General features: G+C 39.9%; 1 long non-coding RNA gene across 1 annotated transcript; it reads right to left on the bottom strand.

Annotated features, from left to right (window-relative positions):
• Nucleotides 1-6,882: 6,882 nt before the first annotated feature.
• On the bottom strand, nt 6,883-11,468 carry LOC150048854 (uncharacterized). The gene is made up of 3 exons (XR_016539109.1): nt 11,380-11,468; nt 9,878-9,974; nt 6,883-6,964 (listed from the first exon to the last, which is right to left on the bottom strand). It is a non-coding gene; the product is annotated as an uncharacterized LOC150048854 (long non-coding RNA).
• Nucleotides 11,469-18,993: the final 7,525 nt, after the last annotated feature.

Here is an 18,993-nt window from a genome sequence, read left to right as displayed (position 1 = left end):
AATGCATGTGAATTAATGCACCTTCTATCTGGTGAATATAATGTAACCTTTCTATTAATTACAATAAAAATATATGAAAAAAAGAAAAAAATGTGGCTTCTCCTCATGTTCTTATCTTATGACACTGTCACCTTTCTCTAGAGAGAATATTTGCAACCACTGGAAATTAGAACAACAAAAACAGCACCTACAGGAGGAAATTTTAGGTTGGCTTAAACTAATATCAACCTTAATACCCCTTCCCCAAATCAGAGAATTATAAAAATTAAAAGCCTTCTGTGTCACACTGCCTCTGTGGTGGCAAATTGCCTCTTGAAGGCTGCTGGTGGTGGCAGGTGAGAGGTAAGAGGTTATTGTTACAATATTTCTTCCTGGCCTCCCATCATTTCTACTAATACCATTCCCAGCACCCTCTCACCTTTTCATCCCCAATACCCATATCCTTGGCTCACTTTAAGTCTTTGGCCCATTTTTAATGCAATAGTTGTTTCTTTGAAGATTAGTTTTGGAGTGATTCAATTTTTTGAGCTGTTGATATATTTTAGATATGAGGTCTTTGTCTGTTGTATGGTTAGTGAAAATCTTCCCCTACTCTGTGGGCTTTCGATTTAACTTGTTAGCTATGTCTTTTGTCTTACAGAAGCTTTGCAGTTTAATGCAGTCCCACTTATCCAAACTGTCTTTGATTTGTTGTGTTTATGGATCTTTATTAAGAAATTTTCAACCTGTGCCAAGAAGACCTAGTGTATCTCCTATTCCTTCTTATAAAGTTTTACCTCGATGTCTTTGATCCATTTGGTGTTAATCCTGGTGCAGGGGGACATGGAAGGATCCAACTTTAGTTTTCTGCAGGTGCTTAACCAGTTCTGCCAGCACCAGGCTGTCTTTCTTCTATTCTATTTTTTTTGACTCCCTTATCAAAGTGGCCATACGTCTACGGGTTGATTTCTGGGTCCTCAGTTCTATTCCATTGGTCCTCAGGCCTGTTCTTGTGCCAGTACCAAGCTGTTTTGGTTACTATTGCTCTGTAATAGAGTCTAAAGTTTGGTATTGAAATTTCTCCTGCACTGTTCTTTCTGCTAAGAATTGTTTTTGCTATACGGGATCTTTTATTATTCCATACTAAATTTTGGATTGCTTCTTCTATTTCCTTCAAGAATGATCTTGGGATATTGATGGGAATTACATTGAGTTTTTAGATAACCCTTGTCAAGACTGCCTTTTTCACGACGTTAGTTCTTCCAATCCAGGATCATGGGAGGTTTTTCCATTTCCTCAGTTCTGCTTTAATTTCCTTTTTCAAAATTTTAAAAGTAGTTGCTTTCCTGATTGCTGCTTCAATGCTCTCATTGTTGGCATATAGGAAAGTGGTTTGGAATCAGCTCTAGCAGCTTGGGAGTGGAGTCTATAGGGTTCTTTAAATACAGAATCATGTCATCTGCTAAATGGGAAGTTTTACTTCCTCTTTCCCTATTTGGATCCCTTTTATGCTTGCTTTTTGCCTTATTGCTCTGGCTAGGAATTCTACAATAAAGAGGAATACAGAGAGTGGGCATTCTTGTCTCATTCCTGATTTTAGAGGAAATGGCTTTAGCTTCTCACCATTAAGGATAATGCTAGCTGTGGATTTGTCATACACAGCCTTTATATTATACTGAGGAATGTTCCATGGATTCCAGGTTTCTCAAGAGCTTTTAGCATAAAGAGGTGTTGGATCTTGTCAAATGCCTTTTCTATATCTATTGAGACAATCATGTGATTCTTGTCCTTGTTCCTGTTGATGTGTTGAACTATATTGGCTTGCATATATTGAATCAGCTTTGCATTCCCCTGATGAATCCTGTTTGATCAAAGTGTATAATTTTTTGATGAGTTGTTGAAGATGGTTGGCTAGTATTTTGTTGAGCAGTTTTGCATTAATATTCATCAAAGATGTGGGTCTATAGTTCTCTTTCTTTGATGATTCCCTGTCTGGTAAGGGTTATGGTGGCTTCATAGAATGAGTTTGGCAAAGAGCCTTCGCTTTCAATTTCACTGAAGAGTTTGAGGAGTATTGGGGTGAGCTCTGCTTTGAAGACCTTCAGCTGTGAATCCATCTGGCCCTGGGCTTTTCTTGGATGGGAGGTCTCTTATTGTTATTTCTGTTTCAGTGCTTGAAATAGGTTTGTTTAGTTGGATTAGGTCTTTTTGGCTCAGTGTGGGTATGTTAATATTGGCTAGAAATTCATCCCTGTCTTCTAGATTCTCAAATTTGTTGGCATAAAGGTTTGAAAAGTATTCTCTTATGATACTCTGAATTTTTGTGTCATTTAAAAACATTTCTTGGGGCCGGGAGTTTGGCCTAGTGGTTAAAGTGCTTGCCTTGCATGCATGAAGACCCGGGTTCGATTCCTCGGTACCACATACATAGAAAAAAGCCAGAGGTGGTGCTGAGGCTCAAGTGGTAGAGCTCTAGCCTTGAGAAAATCCAAGGACAGTGCTCAGGCCCTGAGCTCAAGCCCAGGACGGGCAAAAAAATAAATAAATAAAAAATAAAAACATTTCTTAAAATTCCTCATAGGAGAAAACATGTAATAATTGTCTTTCTGAGCCTAGCTTATTTCACCTGAGAGTCTATTTTAACATTTAACAGGAGCATCTACTTACCATGAGGCTTGCATTCATCTTCCTGCAAATGACCTGGTTTCATTTTCTTAAGGGCTCATACTACACTGTGAATATATGCCATGGTGTAAGTGTGTGTGTGTGTGTGTGTGTGTGTGTGTGTGTGTGTGTGTGTATCCCATTTTCTGTGCTCACTTTTCTGTTGGTGGCCATGCGTACTCATTCCATAATTTTGCTGTTAACACAATAAACACAAAAGGACATCTCCTACCTCTAACTTTAAATGACATTAGTTTCCATCACACAGGAAGTACTTATTTTTTGCTAAACATTTTTGTGTGTTTATAGAGAATATGGGATTTTTAATTTTTATTGGCTAAGAATAGAAACTAGGTCTTGATTTCAGTTTTCTCAACAAGATCAGGGCTGAATTAGACAGGTTATTAAAATACACTTGCTACGTAGTTTTAAAAAATCATTGCCTGATAAAGTGAAGGGATCTGAACAATTGGATTGAGATTCATCTTAAAGAGTGATAGTTTTATATGTAAAAGATTATTTTTAAACCTGCACAGTAAGTAGAAAACTGTGATATTTTTCTTTATGTAGATTGCTAGAGCTTAACTTTGAATGATTTGCCATATATATTACTCTTTCTTTCAGACTAAATGTAAAGAGTTAGGTTGTTAAATCATGTAACATGCTCATTTTTTGCTGTAATTTATTTGCTGTAATATATGCTCATACAAATCTTCATTTTGCTAAAACTTAGCAAATATATAGCTCCTTTCAAAGTCACAATTTAAAAATTAATTGTAACCGGGGGCTGGGAGTTTGGCCTAGTGGTAGAGTGCTTGCCTAGCATGCACGAAGACCCGGGTTCAACTCCTCGGTACCACATACATAGAAAAAAGCCGGAAGTGGTGCTGAGGCTCAAGAGGTAGAGCTCTAGCCTTGAGAAAGTCCAAGGACAGTGCTCTGCCCTGAGCTCAAGCCCAGGACTGACAAAAAAATTAATTGTAAGCAGAGAATAAAATATCTATGTATAATAAATGAACAAGTGTATTTAAAAACTCCTGCTCAAGGTTCTGAAAATATTTAACATATCTTTAATTATACAGTAGACTCATTTAAAATATTAAGTATTACATGAATCTTTACAACATTTGCACATTCTTGTTGATAAAAGTAATTGTGTAAATAATAAAATTAATAGGAGTTATATACCTTAAAATGAGTGAAGTTTTAATCTTATGGGGAAAAATATTAAGAGCTTCAGTCAAGATGTGTACTGATGGGAGTGTGGAGTCATTACTCGCTGTTCTAATGGAGTTCAGTGGACCAAGAGATGGGGCTCATGGAATCTGCATGGGGCTAGAACAGAGAGATGGAGCTTGGTTAGCTGGTCTGGAGTAATTCTTGGACAATGGCATCTTTCTGGCTTCTTGGGACATGGCATCTCACTCACTCAATACCAGTGTATGTGTGTATCACTGAGTCACAGGAAAGCAGACATGTTTTTTTCTTTTTCTTTTTTATTGTAATAGAAAGGTTACAGTTATAATCACTAGATAGAAGGTGCATTACTTAGCAAATATTGCTACCCCTTCTCATGTTTTTGTTCCCATTTCCCTCACCCCAGCTCTCTCCCCTCATCTTGTTTTCTCCCTTTCCCTATCCTTTTTCAAATAAACAAGTAAACATATACAATATACCAGGTAACAAGGTAAGATACCATAACAATGTGAGAATAACAAGGGACAACAAAAGAGATGAGAGATGGCCTTATGTATCTAGGTTTTAATCTATTGTAAATCTCTGCTAGGAGAGTCCAAGGTTTCTACTGATTATGACAAATGAGGGAAACCATTGAGTCTATGTTCCTTTGGGTCTGGCTTACTTCATTTAATATGATTTTTTCTAAGTCTTTCCATTTCCTTACAAATGGGGCCATGTCATTCTTTCTGATGGCAGCATAGAATTCCATTGTGTATAATACCACATCTTGTTGATCCACTCATCAACTGAGGGACATCTAGGTTGGTTCCATATCTTTGCTATGGTGAATAGTGCTGCAATGAACATTGTTGTGCTAGTGGGTTTAGTATGTCCTTGTTTCTGGATGATTGGGTAAATGCCAAGGAGTGGAATTGCTGGGTCATAGGGGAGTTCTATGTTTAGCCTTTTGAGGCACTGCCACACTGCTTTCCATAGTGGTTACCGAGTTTGCACTCCCATCACCAGTGTAGTAGTGATCCCTCCTGGCCACATCCCCTCCAGCATCTGTTGTTACTAGATTTCTTGATCCTGGCCATTTTAACTGGAGTGAGGTGGAATCTTAGAGTTGTTTTGATTTGCATTTCTTTCATGGCCAGAGATGTGGAGCATTTCTTCATGTGTCTACAGGCCATTTTTATTTCTTCTTCAGAGAAGTCTCTCTTTAAGTCTTTGGCCCATCTTTCAATATTTTTATTGTAATTAATAAAAGGGTTACATGATATTTGCCAGATAGAAGGTGCATTAATTCACATACATTGATACCCTTTCAACATGTCTTGGTCCCCATTACCCTCCCCCCTACCCCCCATCTTGGTTTTCCTCCTGGCCCATCTTTTAATGGAATGGTTGTTTCTTTGAAGATTAGTTTTGGAGTGATTCAATTTTTTGAGCTGTTGATATATTTTATTTTTTTATTTTATTTTTATTTTTATTTTTTGCCAGTCCTGGGCTTGAGCTCAGGGCTTGAGCACTGTCTTTGGACTTTCTCAAGGCTAGCACTCTACCACTTTAGCCTCAGCACCACTTCCGGCTTTTTGCTATGTATGTGGGGTACCGAGGAATCGATCCCGGGTCTTCATGCATGCTAGGCAAGCACTCTACTACTAGGCCAAACTCCTGGCCCCTGTTGATATATTTTAGATATGATGTCTTTGTCTGTTGTATGGTTAGTGAAAATCTTCTCCCACTCTGTGAGCTATGTAGCTTGCTAGCTATGTCCATGAAAGCACACATCTTAAGTCCAACTACTGATTTCTCAGGCACCCCCAAGTCAGATCTCCCTAGAACCACATCCTCATGCCTTACCTTGCTGCAGTCCTTACCTTTACTGCACTTCTGGTCTGGAAAATATATGTCAGCAATTGATTGCTGGAAGGAGGCAGAATTCTTGCATCATCAAAAAGCTGCCAGGACTACATTGACCTTTGGCCTTTATCTCTGACCATTTCACTTCCCTAGACAGACCAAATTCTGCCTGGTTGGAGGATGCAAGGAGAACCAGCTCTTTTGATTTGTCTGGGTGGATCCATGGTGATGGTTATTAGAACACAGTGACTTCTCCCTCAGCACGGGTTCATTCCATGCTTTCGAAAATTCTCTTTCGGCTTTTTACTCTCACACTGAAACCAGAAGCTCCTTTAGGAGTGATAAGTATAAGCTTGGTTTTCCCTTAGGGAAGACCTAGAAATCTGCAGGAACTCAGTACTTGTATGTGTGGATAATCAGAGGACAAAAAGAAAAAGATGCAAAAGAGAATTCAAAGAAGAGGAAGGAGTAAAAGATAGAGGTTGAGATATTAGCCAGGTAAAGATCTGAATAGGAGAGGGATATCTGAAGCACCAGAGACCCAAGTTTCAGAAGCCCTGGATTCAAGAAGACCACCCCCACAGAAGCTCTAGGTAATGCTGCTTCAGCAGTACCTCATTATCTTAGTTTTGGTGTTTTGGGGGTCTGCATGAGGACATAGAAGAATGAAGCAGAATTGTTTGCAGAATAGAGTCATGGAGACAGCTTAGTTTATTAGAGGATAATTTATCTTCAGCATTAATCAGCTCTTAACATACTCTATGCACGCAAACTGGATTTGTTCCTGTGTTGAATGAGACCCTACGCAAGCAGAAGTCTTGTCGGGATCTAAGGTCACCACCCAAAGGGACAATAGAGTCATTTGATAAGGTCCTTAATCCAAGATGGGCTTCGTGTCCAGACCTGTCAGATGGGCCAGATGTTTAAATGATGCATCGCTTCATTCTGAAGTGAGATGGGAGACTGTTCTACCTGGCCTTCAGTTAGCTGACTGGACTCAGTGATCAATTCTGGTTTTCCTCTGAATTCTTCTTCTATTCCTCTCAGCTAGAAGGAGCAAAATGTTTTCACTTTTGGATTCTGTGCATCTATCCCTCAAAGGTTGGCAGGACTCTGCAATCACAAACCCAAAGCATACCACTAGTGACACTAATCAGGAAAAAGTGCTCTTCAAGCCGAACACTCATGCTGGGGGAGAGAAGTCATGTGGTTCTGTGTGTGTGCTGAATGGCTTTCTGGAACTATCTCTGTCTCCTCAGCAATGAAAGATCTGCAACTGAAAAAACAGAGGCTTTCCTCGCTGCATGATGAAAACCCAAATATTTAATACACAATTTTAAAATTAACTAAATGTAACTAATACAAAAGTATGTATCACCTACAGAGAGTTACAGAGGTCATAAAATCATGATATGGAAATAGGTACTTTTCCATGTTTTATTACAAATTTATTGAAGTTTAGAGAAGTCAACCTTTGTAAGTTAATGATATGGTTTACTACATATATCAAACTATTTTTAGGTCTTATTTTAAAAATGGGAACGATATTGAATTTTATCAGATGACTTTGAGAAAGAGCATGTTATCTTTCTGTTTCTTAATATGATGTTAAATTATATAAGCAGATTTCCTAATGCATCTTCAGATAGGGCTACTATTTAATTGCATTGGTATTTATTATTAAAACTGCTTTTTAATTTCCTTTGTCATGGGCTTTCTGTCAGATTTGGGTATTATTATATAACTTCAAATTGGAGTAAAACAAAGGAAAGGTTTCTCCTTATTCTGTGCTTTGGAACAATTTTGAATAATATTGAAATAACCTCTTTCCAGAAATGTTGATTGAATCAATTTCTTTCTCATTATCTCTCTGTATCTTCCCTTCCAGCTTTGTGTCCTTGCTGGTAAGTTGTTTAGATAGCCTATCATTTCTGTCCATCTCTTCATTATAGTTATTATCAGTAATTACAAACAATTCTTAAAGTTATTTTGTTAGGATTTGAGTGAAACATTCTTAAAAAAATTAAGTGTCTTTCAATTAGGTTATTTATGTTGACTTCTTACCCTTTCTTTGTTAGATTAGGCCAAATTTTTTCAGCCTTGACACTACCAACATTTTGTGTGCAATGCTAACCTCTGTTACAGGGTCTGTCTGGGCCTTACAATATGGTAAGCATCATTTTTGATCTCTACTCATCCATTTGCATCCAATTGCAGCAACTTCTTCTATGTTGTATCAGGCAAAAATGTCACCAGAACCTGCATGGCCCACATCTCCTGGAGAATAGGATGGGATACCATCACCAACAGTGAGAAACTGAGATAAGAGAATAGTTTGTGCCTATTAAAAATTAATTTGCTTTTCAAGAAAATTAAGCTCTTGGGTTTGTTTTTAACTCTATTGTATTTCGGCCTCTGAATTTACTGTTAATCTTGATTACTTCTTTTGAGCATTTTCTGGCTCTATTTTGCTTAGATGCCTTATTCATTGCATAGTTTGGAGTTTTGGTGTTTGCTATTTTCCTCACAGATTGAGTTGCCACTTCTCTTTATTTTCTTCATTTTGGAGTTTAACTTACTTCTTAATTTAAAACTGAACAATACAATCGTATGGAAGCTGATCTGGGTCAACTACGCTGTTGGCTGGTGATTGTCAGTTAGTGTGTAGTCTGCAAAGATGGTGACCTGCAATGTCTCTTGCTTTGCCCAGTGCTAAACATTATCATTGAAATATTTATCTTTGACCAACTAAATTCTGCTTTCACTCTGTTATGAGAAATACTCAACGAATTCCACGTGTCATGCATTAATTCAATAGAATACATTTCTTCCCACAAGAGCGCTTCTGAAGTGAGGAGTAAGGGAAGTCTAATGTTCCTCCTCCATGTATCCTTTCCAGTGACCAGAAGTGAGAAAGCTGCCTCGAGATCATGGCGGGTGGCCAAGGGGCATTTCCGGTCAAGGAGCTTCTGGTGAGTGAGTGAGATAATGAGTACCTGGAGCCCTGTGTTTGCTTGTAAGAACTCAGATTTTATGGACAAAACGGCTTAAGTGGCACACTGACAAGGTTTTGGTACTTTAAATAAAATAGACTCCTTATGTTTTTAGGTTGGAATCTCATGTTCCAAACTTAAACTTGAAGTGACACCTACTATGTCAGTCTGGAAAATTTCTCCTTAATGGGAGGATTTGAAATAAATGAAATTTAAACTCTGAAAATAACCCAGCCCTCGGAGGCAGTAGTGACCATTTTATTAAAAACAGTTTGTCATTGTCTCTTGTCAGCTTTTGACTTTCAGTGGTAACCGGTAACTGCATAAGGAAATGTAGTTGTTCTTCAGGATTTTATTCTTCCTTCCTGGTATTATTGTGTACCGGGATGCTTTTGAAAACTTATCATTAGATTGATTATATGGAATCAAGCAAACAAAATGAAGCATAAAGTGCTTCTGAAAGCTGTATAAATTTTTTTAATCTAAAACCTTTTAATCTCACTTCAGCGAGAAGCATGCATTGCTTTTTAAAACCTCATGAATGTTATTAAAATGTCAGCAAAATGATATCTTTATTAGGTGCCTTAATTCTTGGTACCGTTTAACAGTTTAAAACTATTAATAACTTTAGGTTAATAGCATAAATCTCTCGCTTTAAAAGAAAGGTGATTTTGGAACTCTGAGTCACTAACTTTCTTATAATGATGTGTTGTCAGTCCAGTAATTTTGCCCATTCTCTTTCCTCCCCAGAAACTTTGATCTGAGTGTAGGTGTTACTAGAACTTTGATAATCTCTAAAAAAAGTTTTAATACCTTTCTGTATCTTCCTGGAACAAACTTGCATTGACCAATTTTATAACTTATTTATTTTTTCTTGTATTTTATTGTCGGGTAATGTACAGAGAGGTCGCAGTTACATTTGTTATGTAGTGGGTACATTGCTTCTCAAACACTGATATCCCTTCTCATGTTTTTGCCCCCCTTTCCCTCCCCCCACTACCTCCCAATCATCTGAAGTTACAACTTTTTAATGAAGACACAAAACAATAACTACTTATGTTCTTAAATAGTCTGTAAAATATCAAAGGGACCCAGCTGATTATTTTGAGGAGGATTTAGTTTTTCATTAGTGGGACAAAAGCTAGCAGCCATCAGTGATCAACACATTCCTTCCCTTGCTACATGAATGCACTTACCAGCCAAGCCTCTTCTTCTCTCCTGCCTTCTCTCCCCTCTTGGCAAATGGGAGAAGCTCAGGAAACTTGCAAAAATGGAGTTTGGGCCACCTAAAAACTTAAGAAAGAAAAAAACAATGTCTTTGAAGTGGAGCTAAAGAGTGTAAGGATTTGACTTGTGAGAATTCTCTAACTGGAAATGAGAAAGAGAAGAGACTTTTGAGAAGCTTTCAGGTGGGTTATGACTTCCCTTTCTTTGCTTCTCTCTCTCTCTCTCTCTCTCTCTCTCTCTCTCTCTCTCTCTCTCTCTTTCTTTCTTTCTTTCTTTCTGTGGGTAATGGAGCTTGAACTCGGCCTGGGCATTGTCTCTGAGCTCTTCAGCTCAAGTATACAGCTCTACCCTTGAGCCAAGCCCCACTTCTCATTTTCTAGAGGTTAATTGGAGATAAGAGTCTCAGATGCTTTTGTGCCTGGGCTGGCTTTGAACCTTGATCCTCAGATCTCAGCCTCCTGAGTAGCTAGGATTTCAGGCATGAGCCACCACGGCCGGCTTGACTTTTATTTTCTTTAATGTTTTTTGAGTAATCTTTCCCAAGATGACATTTCCCTTTTAGTTACTGTACTAATTGTGTATCTTGTAAATATGACTTCAGAGGCAGAGTCATAATTAATAAACAATACCCCTCACCATCGTCACCAGTTTGAGTGACTTTCCTTTATTTGTTCAATTAAACTTCTCCTCTCCTCTTCCTCCTCCTCCTGTTCCTCCTCTTCCTCCTTCCCTTTCTCCTTCTCCTTCTCTTTCTCCTTCTTCTATTGTGGGGCTTGATCTCAGGACCTGGGGTGCTTTCTCTGAACTCTTTTCTCAAGGCTAGCACTCTACCACTTTGAGCCATAGCTCCACTTCTGGTTTTCTGGTAGTTTAGTGGAGATAAGAGGCTCACAGACTTTCCCGCCTGGGCTGGCTTCAATGGAGATCCTCAGATCTCAGCCCTCTGAGTAGCTAGGATTCCAGGTGTGAACCACCACCACCTGGCTAAATCTCAAAAATAGTCAGGATTTTTTATTTTTTTCCAGTCTTGGGTCTTGAACCCAGGGCCTGGCACTGTCTTTGGGATTTCTCAAGGCTAGAGCTCTACCACTTAGCCACAATACCGATTCCAGCTTTTTTTTTTTTTTGCCAGTCCTGGGCTTGATCTCAGGGCCTGAGCACTGTCCTTGGACTTTCTCAAGGCTAGAGCTCTACCACTTGAGCCTCAGCACCACTTCTGGCTTTTTTCTATATATGTGGTACCAAGGAATTGAACCCGGGTCCTTGTGCATGCCACGCAAGCACTTTAACCACTAGGCCAAACTCCCGGCCCCCCAATTCCAGCTTTTTATGTGCATGTGGTACCAAGGAATCAAACCTGGGGCTTTGTGCTTGCTGGGCCAGCACTCTACCACTAGGCCAAACTCCCAGTCCCAAATAATCATGATTTTATGATAGATGATTTATCATATACTGTGATACAAATTCTTACCATATGAATCCTTGTATAAAATGTGTAAATCATATCATAAAGCCCTTTTTTAATGTTTTGTTCATCTCTTTTCCTGATTTTATAATTGCAATTTCTGTGAAAAGTATAGACTATGATGACTATATTAAGAAAAAAAAGCAAAATGTTATTTTCTCAAAGATAATTGTTACATACTAAATCCACTAGCACAACGATGTTCATTGTAGCACTATTTACCATAGCAAAGATATGGAACCAATCCAGATGCCCCTCAGTTGATGATTGAATCAAAAAGATGTGGTATTTGTACACAATGGAATTCTATGCTGCTGTCAGAAAGAACGACATTGCCCCATTTGTAAGGAAATGGAAAGACTTAGAAAAACATCATATTAAGTGAAGTGAGCCAGACTCAAGGAACATAGGCTCAATGGTTTCCCTCATTTGTGATAATTATTAGAAACCTTGGGCTCTCCTAGCAGAGATTTACAACAGAGCAAAAGTTCTATACCTATAGTCATATAGGATGAGGCTAAATGAAAGGATCTCCAGGATATGGAAACAAAAACCATATGAGTGATTGTTCTATATTATCTCACATCTCTTTTGCTGTCCCTTGATTATCTTATCTTGTCACAGCAATTTACCTTGTTATCTGATATATTGTATATATGTTTATCTGGTTATTTGAAACAGGACAGGGATGGGGGAAAACAAGATGAGGGCGGGGTTGGAAATGGGGACCAAGACATGAGAAAGGGTATCAATGTTTGTGAAGTAATGTGCCTTCTATCTGGTGAATATAATGTAACCCTTCTATTAATTACAATAAAAATTATATGAAACAAAGATAATTGTGACTAAACTTTTGACCCTTTCTTGTTATAGATAGATATTATATATCTATATCTATATTTTTCATTTAGGGTACTCTTTGGCGCAACAAGATTTCTTTTACCCTCTTACATAAAAGTTGAGAAATAATATAAGAACAGCTTCCAGGGTGCTATTTGCTTCGGACTTGCATACCCTCTCTTGATAAACCCCTGCTTCCACAGACTAGGGACTTGCAGCCATCCCACCCAAGTTCCAGTTAGCTTGGTAAAGACAGTGTGAAAGGGGGTGGGTGCTCCTCAGTTAGTATAGGGTGGAAGAAAATAAAAGCATCCGGTGATGGGGAACGTCTAGAATTTCTCCTGAGTGCTCTCCCTCCTGCTCTGCTCCTGAGGGGAGAGGGTGTAGTTGGAAGGAGACAGGGATAAGGCGGATGGATCGCTAAACACCAGGTATCCTTCCACACCTCACTGCAGAAAGATTTCCGGAGGAAAGAAGTCTCAGCATGCAGTCAGTGGCATCTGTGTTTGGATTCTGCGTTATCTGTTGTCATGGCAACAGGTGACCCCCCCCCCCAGGCCTCATGGCCTTGAAACCTCAGCAGCAGGGCACCCCCACAGACCTCCCCCCGCTTGCACACTTGCATGGAGGGGAACGCCAGCTCACCAACCGTCAGGTTGGGCGGCTCGTGCCCAGGATGCCATGCTGTGTGACTGTTGACAAAGCACATCATGATGTCGGCTGCAAGGGTGGCCAGCGGAGGACCCACCCAAGCAGAAACTGGCTTTCCTGGTGAGCACAGGAAATGCAGAGAGCTCTTTTCTGAGAGGTTCACAGACGAGCCCATCCAACGGGTACAGCTGTGTCCCCCGACCCCAACGCGAGGTCTCAGGGCCGGGAGAGACACTCACACGGCCCACGCTTTCAGGTACCCTCATCAAGCTTAGCCAGGACTGCCCGGATTGCCTTTTCTTTACGTGGGTTATGTTCAAAGGGTGGTAAGAATATTGAAGTCAATCACGATGTAGAATTGCCCAAGAAACCATAGGAAAGCCCTTATTTTTTTTTTAAATGAAATTTTCTAATTTCAGACTTGTCTTTTAGTTCTTCTCCTTTCTGTCACCTGCAAAAATGAACTGGGTCAGGACCGGTTGTGTGTAAAGAATGGGCTGGGATTGAGAGCAGGGGAGGCTGAATGTGACAAAGCACCCATCGAACCTCTAACAAGGTATTTCCAAGGGCAGGGATTTCAGGCGTACCCAGGGAGCAATTGTTCATAACATTTAATGATTCACAGGTGGGTGAACCAGTATGCCTTAGCATGGCATCTCCAATGCCTGTCACCCTACCTGTATGCTGACTGATTTTCAGTTTATTAAGTCCCTAATTTCAGGCGTTGGGCTCCTGGTATGTTGGGAATGCAGAATTATGTCCCAGTTGGATTAACTTATCGGAACGTTAGGACTGCGTCTGTACATCTCTGTTCTCGTATTGTCTTTTTGTTTTATTTCCTGACAAAATCATTTAGTTGGTTTTTGTTTTCCTCTGTTAAGAAGGAAGCTGGAAAACTTAGAGAAATGACACTGTTCTTGAGTTCACATGATCAGAACCGATTCACATTAAGCAACCTTGTTTAATTTTGCTTTCTAAATCCTAGCAATACTTGAAGTCTGATTTTCTGGGCACAGAGAGAGCCTCACATGCCTTGCAATGGTGAGACAACCTTCCCTTGTCATAGTAGAAATGCGGAAAGACCCAGAAAATTCCAACAAGCTAATGAATGATAGGAAACAATGAATTATTACGTACAAGAATGCACAGAAGACATATAGGCTTAAGTTTTCCACCATCGCTAACATTTGTAAATGAAAGCCTATTTTCTTGGAGAAAGCCCAGCCTTCCAGTGAAGTTTGGCACGACTAACAACATGTGACAATTTATCACCAAGGAGAAGAGGATCCTTTTCAATTGACTATAGCTACAGGGACCAAAGGAAGAGATGCTGGGTTCCACAACAGAAAGTTGGAAGAGGGCAGAGGAGAGGAGTGCTATCAGGAAGCCATCTGACAGTCCCCTGAGATAGGAGACACATTCAGAGAGGATGGCATGCCACCCCCATACAATCCAAACCCCTTACACTCACTAATGACAGGAGTTTGAGATCCTGAAATTCTAAGTTGGTTCAAGGTGTCTGATATATACCAACTTTTGAGGGTTTTATTTTTCCTCTTTGGGTTTTGGTCTGTTGCTTTGAGTACAGATGAGAGCAAATAGCTTCCTCTTTTTTTTTTTTTAAAGGTTGGGTCTGTTGAAGGGAAGAGTGTGGAAGGAGAAAACAGGATGTAACTGAATGATATAAAGGAATGGTTTTCCTGTTTCCTTGAAGAGTGATGGAATCTCTGTCGTCTTCTCAGGGAGAATTCATTTTTATCATAAAAGTTACATAATTCAGGTAATGAATACATTGAACAGTGTCATTTTCCCTTGTTTTCTTCCTCACGACCCTCCTCCTCCACAAGTTGTGTAGTCCATTTTCAACCTAGTGTCTAGTGAGTACCACTGCTGCGTTTGTTCAACCTTTGTCAACAAGGCCCGAGAAGAGTTTATTAGGTCAAATGCTAAAGACAAGTCAGCGAGACACTTGTGAGATTTTTCTGATGATCTGTCTGGGAAGATGAAAGTTTAGTATGAAGCTCAGACAGCTCATATTCAGACTTTGCCATCTCTTACTCACATTTTTTTATCCCCTTCTCTGTTCCTCTAGGATAATAAAAGTCACCAGTCTGGCAAAGGCTCTGGGTGGCGTCAGGGAACCCATTTTGTGATCGTACGCTTTCTATGTGACCAAGGTCACCTGGGCAGTTGCAGCAAGAGCCAGATAAAAGGTTCATTCTGTTGAAAGACAGCTCCTTTGTCTTTCAACTACATAAAGATAATTTAAAATGTTTTGAAAAATAGGAAAAAATATTTTGGTGGTTTTTTTTAATGATGGCTCATCAACTAGTTGGATTGTGTTCAGTTAGATTGTATAACTTAAAAGCTCACAGCTTGTATGTAAGGAAAATCAACAAATAAAAACACAGGGCACTTCAGGGTGGTTCTCATGAATCATGCTGGCACAAAATGCCACAGAACTATTAAGAGAAGACTTTTTTTTGCCAGTCTTGGGGCTTGAACTCAGGACCTGGGCACTGTCCTTGGGTTTTCTCAAGGCCAGCACTATACCACTTGAGCCACAGCACCATTTCTGGCTTTTTCTTTGCATGTGGTACCAAGGAATCGAACCTAGGGCTTTGTGCATGCTAGAAAGCAATTTTACCACTAGGCCATGCTCCTGGCCAAGGGCAGACTTTTTAAAATCAGATTAAGTTCAAGTTTTGCAGTCTTTTTAAAAGTGTCACAGTCAGTTTAAACTTGTCCAAGTGAAAGTCAACATTTAAACCATTGTTTCTGACTTCATGGATCATGAACCTAGATCTTATTAATCCTCTTAAAGGTTCCTTTTAATGACACCCCAGAAGTCAGCTTCACCCCTTAGACCCTGTCCAAACCCTACCAACTGTGTGGGCATTGATCTAAATCAGTCATTGGTACTCAGCCATCATACTAGGACTCAGAAGCATTGCTTGGATAAACACTGGGGTAAGGGAAGGAAGTGTAGTAGAATCAGCACAAATCTTTCAGGCCTGGAGATGTCATCTTGAGTCCTTGACGTTAATTTCTGAAGGTTTCAATGAACCCTCAGTCTCCTCCTGTCTTCTGGCCTGTGCTAATGGAATCCTAGAAACTGGACCTCTCCTGGACCAAAAAGGACATTCTTTCTAGTTTAGAGCTACTGAAACTCTAGCCCAAAGTTCTTTTTGGCTGTAAGATTTCAGGATGTCTTGTTGAGGTTCCAACTACCAGACAGGGCCAAAAGACAGCTTGTTCCATAGTGGCAAAGACACAGTACCAAAGCTGAGACTCCATCCTGAGATCCATAACCAAAGCTACCTTCAGAAAAAATCCACAGGGAACTCATGAACTTACTGCTGCTAACAAAAGTTGGTTCTTGTATTCTAGGAGTGGAGAATGTTCTGGGAAGGTCTGGAGACCCCCGGTGTGAAGTCTGCCTTAACATTGATTCAGCTCAGGTAGGCTGCAAGGGTATCATCCAGTGGTTTGATTTTTAAAGTTTGGGCTCCAGAAGGCCAGGAAATTCTGGTCCTTCCCATTTGGCCTGACCTCCCGTGGAATGTTGAGGCAGGAGCATGTGCAGAGCCACAGGGCATGGAGCGAATGTGGGCTTGCTTGAGCTCTGAAGCAAGGCTGTAGCTGGGACTTCCTGTAGCCCCAGTTTGCAGAGGGCTTGCTGCCAGAATTACCCGGAGCCACCTATCAAGCTGGTCTGGAGCTCACTAAATGGATGAGTGGGACTTGAAAGAACATCAGCAGGGATGTGGAACAAAGGAAAGGGAGCTTTTATGTAGTTGCTTTAATGTTTAAGGCTTGGCATGTGGTAAGCACAAAATCAATGATGTTTTATTTTGGTTATTTGGTTATCGCTATTATTTCTCTTGGCTAGGATGTTGCATGCCTCATGGTTATGAGACACTAATTGATTCTAAGGCAATCTCATGAGGCAGTATTGAAGGCTCTCTTTTCCCTTTCCCTCCTCAAGCGAAAATAAAATTATGTTAGGTGAAGTAAACCATGGTTTACTCATTGTATGGTTTCCCTCATTTGTGGTAGCTAGAATGTGCCTATAGATTTACAGGTAAACACACTGAATGATCTCTGTCTGTCTGTCTGTCTGTCTGTCTGTCTGTTTTTGTCTCGAGACATTCACACACTGAGATCAAAGGAGGATATACATAGGAGGGGATGATGAAGGCTCAAGAGCATATGATCATATAACATATGAAATGAACTCCAAGAAAAGGAAGCAAAATTTTTTAGTTGCTGTTTTTGTTTCCTTTTCCTTTCGTCTTGTTTGTCTGTTTGATGTGGGAGAGTAAAGGGGGCACAGAAAAGGTGAAGGGGCACAAAGGGTGAGTGACTACAGCGGTGGCACTCACTAGACACCTTGTGGGTGGGGGTGGTAAGGAGAAATTGGAGATAATGAGGGGAGGGGAGACATGGTTCAGAAAGGATTGTACCTCTTCATTACCTGACTCATGTACCTCTAACCCTCTGTATGTCACCTCTACAGTAACAATAAAAAATAAAAAGTAAAAGGAAGTCCTCAATAAAATTAACATCAACAGAATTGCCAAAATGGAGTTAGGAGGACAATACAGAAAAAAAAATCTCATCATTGGCCCAGACAATGAACTGGGTGGATCTTTTTCCACAGATGGCTGGTCTGCCCAGCAATTACAGCTATATCTCAAGAGCTTGCCAACTCTTGCTGTATGGGCTTTTTTAAAACCAAGGTGTGTGTGTGTGTAATTCTCTTTACCTTCTATTTGTTATATAGCTCTTATTTCCTATTTTTGTAGATGTTTCTCTTTACACAATCTCAGTGAGCTCTTAATAGAAAAGGTATATTTTACCAATATAAACCCTTATTCTCCTCCCTCCTTTGAAACACTGACATAGCTATTTGAACCTGCAACTCTCCAACTGCCATTCTTCAGACCTCAAGTGAAATTCTTTACTTTCACAGGCTTTTTATTAAAACTTGAGTTTGTCAATGCTGATTACTTTAAAGTTCTGCCCTGGCAATTCCTTGTTCATGCATGGTAAATGTGGAAAGATTTTTAGTCTCTCAGGGTTTACAGTGATTTAGTTTCTCTTTAAGGGCTTACCTAGCAACCAGGACCAACAAGAGAGCTTTGAAATTTCTGAAATTGAATGAAAACTTGAGTGTTTATATGGCTATTTCCCTGGAGAAAATGCCCAGAGGTATTAGAAAATCCCTGGGTACGTGACCTAACAAAGGTTGATGGAAGTCTGATGTAAAAGTCTCTTTACCACAAATGCCTAATGGTCATTGATGAGCTGAACTTTTGCATTCTTCCAAAGAGCTGATTGATCATACTTTACTTGATGATTGAACACTACTCTTGCCCCCAACTGGATCATTGGTGGGGTAGACTTGAGGAAGGATCTCAAATTGTCCACACACCTTCCTTCTGTCTCTGCCATGGATTCTGGGAGCATACTTCATTCACAAGGCCTTTGTGACTTCATGGCCTCCTCCCCATCATCCATCCTCCACCACCACCTCTTCTTCTGAGGTAAGAAAAAAGAAAAAGGAATGCAAACGTTGGTGAGATGGGTGAGAGACAGAAAACGATAGGCACATGTTCTTTCAAGGGCTGTGGAAAGTACCAGTGGATGAAAAATAAGGCAGCAGGGTCTGTTTTCTCAGATGCATAGGTCTCAGATGCTGTCTCCTTAGAGACAGCATGGACAAATGCACACCTGTGGCCCAGAGAAGCACTAATTATTCCGGAAAAGACTGGCATGAGTTCAGTGGTGAGCACATCATTTACTGCATTATTTCCAGGTCCCACATTTTATTCATCTTCTATATTAACATACTTAAAAGCCATTTTTCAAACGTGAAATGATTACTACATGCCAACATGCATATAATTTTATAATCATTCACATGCAATGCTCTGGGAAAAGATCCCTATTAGCATGTGAAATCATAAACTTAGTGTGTTATTTTTTTTCTTTAAATTCATAAGCTTGTCCCTTTTACATTCTAAATAACTCCTGTACTTGAATTCCTCTCCTAAGGATAGCTAGAGCCAATGGAAGGAAAACAACCATACTGACGTTAATATGGGCAGTAGACTCTTAGTGCTG

This window comes from Megascapheus bottae, chromosome 21, assembly GCF_031878675.1.
Source record: "Megascapheus bottae isolate mThoBot1 chromosome 21, mThoBot2.hap1, whole genome shotgun sequence".
NCBI classification, from domain to species: Eukaryota; Metazoa; Chordata; class Mammalia; order Rodentia; family Geomyidae; genus Megascapheus; species Megascapheus bottae.
Note: the sequence above shows the minus strand (reverse complement) of the source record. Positions and strands in the feature narration are given on the sequence as shown.